Here is a 9,259-nt window from a genome sequence, read left to right on the forward strand (position 1 = left end):
GTTATGTTCTTCAGCCTAATCCCTCATCCCTGCTTCGCAACCACATGTTTGTCCCTCAAGACTTTCAAATATAAAGTTCAGCTGACTCCATTAAGAATAATTTGTTAGTCACAAAAGGTGCTTCCAGACTTCTGATTTTTTGCCACTAGGAGGGCAAGTACAGTACAAACTTCCTCAACCTGCACTGAATCAACTCCAATAAACCCCCAGCCAATCAAAGCTGACACAAGCATTATGGGAGCTGCAATCCAAGGTCCCTGAAGGATATCAGGCAGGAGAAACTAAGAATGAGAAAATAGATACTGTTAACTTATAAACAGACTATCCTGAGATTTTATTTTTTCCTTACAATAATTATTGTTGCAACTTTGACAAGAACCAGAATTATTTTTTTAAAGTTATGTACAGTTTATACATACCATATACAACTACCACCCATTGACTGGCCACCCAATGTTTCTGAAAAAAAATTATCCCCAGCAAGACCAAATGTTCTCTTTTGCCCCTGAAGTGAGTTCCCTACTAGCAAACAATATTCTGTTGTCAGAATGGCACAAAGCATTGCAGAGCATAGTTGCTCTGGTCAATGAAGTTGCAATGAATTAGGAACAGCAAGCAGCATGGATATATGTAAGAAAGATAATTACTTACAGGAGTTGGTAAAATACTAAGAGTTAACAATGACTTGATAGCATATACTCATTAGCACCTTTTCTCCTCAATTGATTTAATTCATTCAGCTTTGACAACAAGTTTATGAAGATTCTCAGTCATCCAGGTGGAATTGTCTGGAGGTTGAGTCATGGCAACTGGACTTCTTTTCTTTTTTGGTAGAGACATTTCGCTACTTGTCCAAGCAGCTTCTTCAGTCTGAAAAAGTTGGTTAGGGGGACCCCATAAAAGTCTTCCAGGGTGGCTGTGTTTCTTACTAACGTGATAGGCTCATTGAGGGACAATAGGAGATACGATTAGTAGAGTCTTTGAGATGTAGATGTCCACTCCTAATCCCTCACTCATCCCCAGGGGGATGTTAATTGTTGCCTTCCTGGTGAACTTTTGAACTGTTCTTAATTTTCTTGGGGACTGTTGAAAGGACAGCCTGGAAAATGGGGGACAAGTTGTGTCTGAGGCCTTTACCTCTATTGTGGGAAGGATTTTCCACTTTGGCATAAATGGATTCCTTCACTCCTATCTCAAACCACGTATCTTCTCTGTCCAAAATATGAATATTATTGTCCTCAAATGAGTGTCCTTTTTCCTTTAGATGAAGGTAAACTGCTGATTCTGGTCCTGTGTTGTTGCTCCTCCTGTGCTGGGCCATCCTCTTGTGTAAAGGCTGTTTGGTTTCCCCAATGTAGAGCTTTGAGCATTCCTCACTGCACTGAATTGCATATACTAAATTGTTCTTCTTATGTTTTGGTGTTCAATCTTTAGGGTGTACAAGCTTCTGTCTCAGTGTGTTGGTGGGTTTGAAAAACACAGATATGTGAAGTTTTCCAAAAAACCATTTTATCTTCTCTGATACCCCAGCCATGTAAGGAATGAAAAGATTCTTCCTTTGACTCTGGTTCTCAGCTCTGTCTGCTGTTTTTTTTTTGGATCCAGAAGTAGATTTAATAAAGGCCCAAGTTGGATACCCACAGGCCTTAAGGGCTGTCCTCATGTGTTAGTTTTCTTTCTTTTTTGCATCTGTGGTGGTGGGGATGGTTTCTGCCCTGTGGTGTAATGTCCTGATGACTCCTAGTTTGTGTTGCTGTGGATGGTGGGAGTCAAACTGCAGGTATTGGTCTGTGTGTGGGGGTTTCCTGTAAATCCCTATTTCTAACTTACCAGGTCCCAGCTGAAACCTCACAGTCTAGAAAAGCCAGCCTGTTGTCCTTGGTGTCCTCCCTGGTGAACTTAATGTTTGGGTGTATGGTGTTTGTATGGTCTGTGAAAGCCTGTACCTCCTGGACTCTGATTTTAACCCAGGTGTCATCCACATACCTGAACCAGTGGGTTGGTGTTGTTCCTTGGAAAGAGCTAAGAGGTTTCTTCTCCATTTCTTCCATGTATAGGTTGGCAACAATGGGTGATACGGGGAAACCCATGGCACAGCCGTGTTTGTCTGTAGAAATCACTTCTGTAAGTGAAGTAAGTGGTGTTGAGGCACAGGTCCAGGAGGCAGCAGATCTGATCTGGGTTGAGATTGCTTCTCCTATCAAGGGTGTGGGCATCTTCTAGTCTCTTCCTAACTGCTGTTAGGGCATTGGTGGTGGGGATGCTGGTGAGGTGACATCAAAGGATACCATGGTTTCATCTTGTATTCAGTTTTAGGACTCTTATTTTGGAAGCAAATTCTTCAGAGTTATGAATGCGGTGGTCAGTGTGTCCAACCAGAGGCGCTAATATGGTGGCAAGGCATTTAGCAATATTATATGTTGCTGAATTAATGCTGCTGGTAATGGGTCTGAGGGGTGCTCCTTCTTTGTGGATCTTAGGGAGTCCGTAGAGGCAGAGGATGGCTTCTCCAGGATACAGATAGCGGTAGGTTGCCCTATCGTTGGTGCCCTCTTGTTCCAATTGTTTCAAGCAGTCTATCACCTTTTTCTTATAATTGCTGGTGGAGTCTCTTTTCAGTTTTTCATATGTGTGGTGGTCATCCAAGAGTGAATTAATTTTATTGTGGTAGTCTGTGGAGTTCAGCAAAGATGAAACCATCACCATCCTGCCAGCGGACAAAGGAAGATGCACAGTGGTCCCTGCTTATCTGGGTGTTGGCTGCTGGAGAGGATGTATTCTGGGTTGTTTCCTTCTAGGTTTTTTGTTCTCTTTTGAATGGTGTGTAAATATGGTTTATTTCTATGTATCTATTGATGGCTAATTTGTCTGAATGCCAAGCTTCCAGAAATTCCCTAGCATTTTTGGATTTAGCTTGGTCTAGGATGCTCAAAGTCTCCCAGTTGAAACTGTGGTTGAGTCTGTCCATGTGTTGTGAGATTAAGGAGTTTTCATTGTGTCTTCTGACTGCTAGTTGGTGTTCATGGATGGATTCTGCTAGTCTTCTGCCTGTCTGTCCTACATAGTGGCTGTTACAGTAGTTATACTGTATGTTGTAGATGACTCCTGTTTTTTTTCTTCTTGGGCTACTGGGTCTTTGGTTTACTTAAGATGTTTTGGAGGGCTTAAGTTGCTTTGTGTGCTACAGTGATGCCATGTAGTTGTAATAGTCTGTTAGTTGTTTCTGAAATGTTTTTGATTTTTGGTAGTGTTTTTTTTTTCATACTATGTGTTGGTTGTGCTGTAGCGGGTTGAGTGGTCAGGCATTTTTTGATAAGGTTGCATGAGTATCCATTTTGTTGGAAGATGTTGTATAGGTGATCTGTTTCCTGTTTCTGGTGTTCTGGGTGGCTGCAGCACATTTGTGCTCATCTGAATAATGTTCTTACACAGCTCCTCTTGTGTGAGGTTGGGTTGTTACTTTGGTAATGTTGACTTGGTTACTGTGGGTTGTTTTTTTATAAATTTGCGTTTCTAATTTGCCATCATCTCCTGTGCTGGTAATGAAACGTCTGCAAGAAAACAACCAAGCTCAGAGAACCCCAAGTACTCCACAGTTCAATCCTGAGCTACATATTTTCTCTTCTATTGGCAGCAACAGCCCTCTAGCAAAAGTAAAAAGATAGGAATAGCAGTAGTTTTGCCTGAGCTGAATCTACTATGGAACTAAATAAAGGACTTTATCATCTAGGGTCTGCCAGTCTTTCACCAACATATTTAATAAAAAAATGTTATCTCATGGGAAACAGGCTTTTTCCTGAATCTTCCTTTGCTTTAAAGGAGCCAGATAGCTTTCCAGTTTCCCTTTGCAAGATGGTCACATTATAATGAGATGGATTGGTTTCTCACAGATAATGAATGCTAACACAAGCAGGGCTGGAAATGCCGAGCCAGGGTCCATCACTCATTCTAGAATTTTGAAATCCATTAGGAGGTGCACCAAGGAAATGGAGACCCAAGCAGCATGGTGAATATAATCTGGGTTACAGGCTGGAACTGATGAAGAATGCAGGACAATGAAAAGTAACTTATATTGCATTTTCCAAAAAAGAACACCTTTTATCTCTCAGGAAGAAAAATCAAACATTATTTGTTCTGCTTTAGTACTCCTACTTTGTGGAATTAATAGAGTTTAAGCATAGGGGATGGCCATTATCAAGACCGGGTATATGTCCATTATATATTTTGTTTGCTCTGTGTTTCTCAACACTTTTTCATACATTCACTTTCTTTCTCAGAGTAAGAAAAAACACTTATTCAGTTTCCCTCATTCTTTAATATAAATAATGCAGTTTGTATTTAGACACAGTTATTAAACAGCTTCATTCACTTGGGCAGAAGTAGTTTTCCAGTTCTACGTTTACTGTTTGACTAATCATTGTTCATTTCCTTTTATCATTGTTCATTTTCTGCTTTCTTTTCAGATTTTCTAATCATTGTTCATTTTCTACTTCTCAGAATGTAGTTTTCCCATTGGCTGGATTTACACATTATGGTTTTAAAAACCAGCCTGGACTAGATCAACATAATCTGTCATAAACCATGGTTTACAAATCACAATAGCTAGAATTACATATTAAGCACTAAGCTAAAGCAAAATGAACTACATTATGGCTTGCTAGTGTGATGCAAGAATCTATTTTATTAATTCACCCTGCATTCCTTGTTTTTGCCCATTCTGGCAAAACCTAGCACCATACAGTGTAGACAGTAAGGAATATGGCCTTGATGCAAATAGGGCTGAAAAATTTAAGTCCAGAACTACAAGTAAATATTCAGAAGCAACCCAGGCAGACACCTCCCTAATTGACTCAACTATAAGAAGGAAGAGAAGGTACAGCACAATCAGACTTGCAAGATTTTGTTACTATAGCCAACCTCAATAAAAAGTAGTTTTAGCCTTCCTGTGGAGTTGATTTCCTGTTTGTGTCTACCTAGTAGGGCTGACATACACAGAAGAAAGAGGCAGTTCAACAGATTCCACTTACTGTTATGAAGTTATGCTTCCCCTGAAGGTTTGTTTGTTTGGAGGGAATAGGACAATTCTTTGCAAATAACATGAAAATAAATGGTTCCTTGTCTTGCTTAGTCCACTACTACATTCACTTCCTTCATTTCAGCAATTTATGAGAGGGCAATGACTATAATGGAGACAAAACCATATCACAGGATGGCTTGACTGAGTGACAAAATTCTCATAGGAATGAAGAACTAGTACACCCTTGCACATAGAAACTTCCAAGTTATTGCCATGTAGAAGACTGTCACTAACATACATACCCCTACATGATAAGCATTTTGTAAGTAGTAAATCAGAAACTAGATGTTTGGGCAAAGAAGGAAGTATTTAGGAATATTAACAAATTAGAAAACTTAACTCCTCCCAATATCCATTAAAAGAAAAAGATGGGCCCAAATCCACTCCAATTAAGTCATTTTATCATTGCCTCAACTACTGCTGCTTTTCGCTATTAAAATGCTACTTTTTTAAAAAGTATAGCTGTCCAGTTACTAAAATATATACAGTATCACTTTAAACATTCATACATAGGTATATGTTTTAATCATGCTTCAAAAGTAATTTATTTTTATCAAAAGAATCCTGATTTGAATTTTAATTGAGCAATGGGTTGCTTTGGGCAAGTGTCAGGTTACTCATTATTAGCATTTAGTAACCATGATGGGAAAATATCAAATGCAAGTAATGAAATTGACTTATGTGTAGGGCCTGCCATTCAGCCTTTCTCAACCAAGGACCCTCCAAACTAAGAATTGTGGAGTTAAAATTCCAACATATGTAGAGGCATGGGATGGTGAAAGCTGTACATTAAGGATTGTAAAAAAGATTCCTCAATATGACCTTTGACATGATCTTTTGTGAGCTGCTCTGGTATACTAATTCAATTAAAATTCAATTAACAAAGTAGTTTATCAGAGGTTAATCTGGGCATATTAGTAATGTTCTGCAGCTGCAACTCACACTGATATCAGAGGGAAAAAATTGACAGTGGGGAAACAAAGGATGGGAGTAGTAGTTAGATATAAATTCTGAGAGAATAAGCGTCCTATATTACTGATCCTGCAGTAAGCATGAGATTGGATTAGATGATTATCCAATCTCATGCCTACTGCAGGATCATTCCAATTCTATGATTTTGAGCTGTATCTTGCACTTTAAATCATCCCAACTAGAACTATTTTCATATTTCACATGAATACTTTGATTCTAAACCATGTTTTATATCCAAATAAGCATGTTCAGGATTTCAGCCTTTATTAAAATTCTAATTTAAGAATTGTAATTTCTAGTTACTGTTTAAAATGCAAGTATTTTTTCCTGAATAAAGAACTATAATCAGAAGCCTCCTTAATCAGCCTTGAAGCAGTTTTCTACAGGAGGAAAGGCCTGCCTTAACAGCTGGATGACCGAAATTCAATAGGAGAAGTTTATTAAAAGCCTTGGCAGCTCTTTCTCCATACATGGGGAAACCACATTTCCAGCTGGAGCTTCAAAGGAATAAATGGAAAATTAGTGATTATTCACTCCTGTACATGTATAGAAACATCTATAACCATCATGTTAATCCTGATGTGTATTTGAATTTTAGGCTGGACTAATCATCAGAAAAACAGGAATACATAAAAATCTATTTTAAATTCAGAAACTTTGAATTAATTATAAGTAATGTCAATTTCAATAAACGTCTTAAGTAAACACTGCTGCTGCTACTACATTTCTTCAGGAATGGGAATTGAATTTGCTTGACTCTTCCTTTCCTATTCCTTTATGGAAGAGTGAGCCTGTAATCTTTTCACCTCTATATAATGCTTAAATTTTAACTAGCTTATAAAAGAAGGAAGAGGAAGAAATGGGACCTTTTTTTTTAAGGAAGGGGGAAAAAACATTTCTGGGTGAATTGATGCTCCAGTTAGAGTAGTGACCCCAGTGACAGCGAGACACTGATAAAAGCTTGTACTACAACTGTTTGGGCTGCAGAACATTTAACAGAAAAGTTGATAGATATTTAATTATATCAGTACTGCCTTGGGAAACAATTCAATAAAACAATCCGCAAAGCAGAAATCCACCAATTATCACACAGGACAAATAAATAATAGGATGCCATTTTAGTCTTCATTAGTTTGGCTTTCTGAAAACCCATTCTTTTATTCCTCCTCCTTTCTGTTGAACCAAATATGATCTTAGGATCACATGCTCCTTTGTGGCTTTCCAAGATCTTATTCTCCATTTTAACAGCTTACTCTTGGTTTCTCTTTTTATTTTGAATTAATTAAATTTATGATTATATCAAGTCTCCAATTTTACAGTCAGCACTCTGCACACTTTTCCATTTTTCCTTCAATTTTGTGAGAATATGATTTTGCTATCTCCATGTCCCACACATGTCTGTACACGCATGCATATCCTAGTTGGTGGGATATAAGCAACAGTATGTTGTCTTGCAAGGTAGTATCTATATTAGACATCCTAGATTGCATAGATTAGTGTGAGCACAGTAGGGGTAAAATTGGCTTTTGTGCATACTGACCAAAATGTACCAAACCTTATCATTATTTCATTAACTGGGGAAACTGCATTAGGCATGAGTCAGCAAAGACCAGTAACCTGCTTTTCATTTCCTTTCTCTTACTAAAATCATTATGTCAAAACTCTGATCAAGCCAAGATGGACAGTTGAGATCAATTTTTATGAACCAATCTGGTGAAAACCATGGCAAATGGAAAAGTAAGACTTGGGATGCAAGAAGCATAAATGAGAAAAAGCATGAATTAACAAACAAAATGAATGAAAGAATAAATATGTTGTGTGTATATGAAACTAAGAGAAAGGAGAACGTTGTAATAGATATGAATGAAGATGGTCTGATCTTGTAGAATGAAGTTGATAAATACATGTATAGAATTATGAATGAAATGGCTAAAATGTATGTCAGAAGGAATGAATTGATGTAATCTAAATAGTTATGGTTGTGTATGAAAGTAGGAATTCATAGGTTGGAGAGAGTTGCATATTATACTCCAGTGAAGGATGATAATAAAGGAGGATGAATTTCAGGATAAATTTAGTAACATTCCGAATGTATGTGACCCAAGAAGAAAACATTATTCTCCTAGGTGATACAAATGGATGAGTGGGAGTTTGATAAAATAATATTTTTTAAAAATGATTGGACCATTCTGAATGAGAGTGGTGATTGGTAAATATGATAACTCTGCATTAGGAGTGTCAGTCAACACATGGTAACACAGGGCACCTCCTCCCAGATTCTATTCTGGAAAGAGAGGGGAGGAGGAGAGAGGGATTTTGGAAATGTGGTCCCTATAGCATAGATCCAGATGCAATAAAACAGCAACCATGCTTCTATAATGTAATCATTGGCCCAAGGTCCCTACCATCAGATTTTGTGCTGAATTTTTACAGTTATTTCTTCAGTAATCAGTTCCCATATCTGTTAACTAAAACTAAAATCTGTATCCAAACATTATTTGCAGATTTCACCAATGAATATTTCTATACTGCTACTGTTTTCACTTCCTAATCCCTCCAAAGCAGTTTGAAGATTACCTGTAGTAATCTTAACATCAGCCAGTCTCAAAATACTGAAAACTAGAAGCAAAAATCAAGATTTCTGGGGGACGCATGGTGAATTAAACACATCTCCACAGAAAGCAAAGACAATGACTGCAGCAAAGATTGAAAAACTGGCGGGTAGACTGGCTCTTTGGAACCTCTCCAGACAAGGAGAAGATGGGAGATTGCCCCTTGTGCTCTGGACAGCTGCTTCTCATGAGGAGACCACAGGACAGTAGTCTCCTGCTGGTCTGAGTGCTGGGAGATGAAGGGATTAAGCCATCATGCTCACAACTGCAGCAGAGCCTTTTTAAAGGACACTGAGTTCAATAACCTCACTTTCAGAAATTGCTTATTTACTATTCTAAGGCTATTAGAGATCTTCAGAACAATAAGCTTGAAAAGCCACCTGGTGAGTCTACCTTCCTTCTTGAACAAAAGAAAAATTAACTATAATTTTAAGAATTTGAAATAAACAGCAAAAAGCTAAATAAGATTTTGATCTAAGAAAGTTATACACAAAGATCAAGTTTGTTAGAAGTAAAAGGAAGGACTATAAAGTTGGTTTGTTTGATTAAGATTAAAATAAGATTTTTTTAAAAAGCTCTGGTAAACCTTTACCAACTT

General features: G+C 37.8%; 1 pseudogene; it reads right to left on the minus strand.

Moving 5' to 3' along the window:
• Positions 1-723: 723 nt before the first annotated feature.
• LOC103060337 (uncharacterized) lies at positions 724-2,706 on the minus strand (annotated as a pseudogene).
• Positions 2,707-9,259: the final 6,553 nt, after the last annotated feature.

This window comes from Python bivittatus, unplaced genomic scaffold (genome assembly GCF_059951505.1).
Source record: "Python bivittatus isolate LINGU-HERP-01145 unplaced genomic scaffold, Pbiv_v1 ctg000330_np1212, whole genome shotgun sequence".
In the NCBI taxonomy this organism is placed as follows: Eukaryota; Metazoa; Chordata; class Lepidosauria; order Squamata; family Pythonidae; genus Python; species Python bivittatus.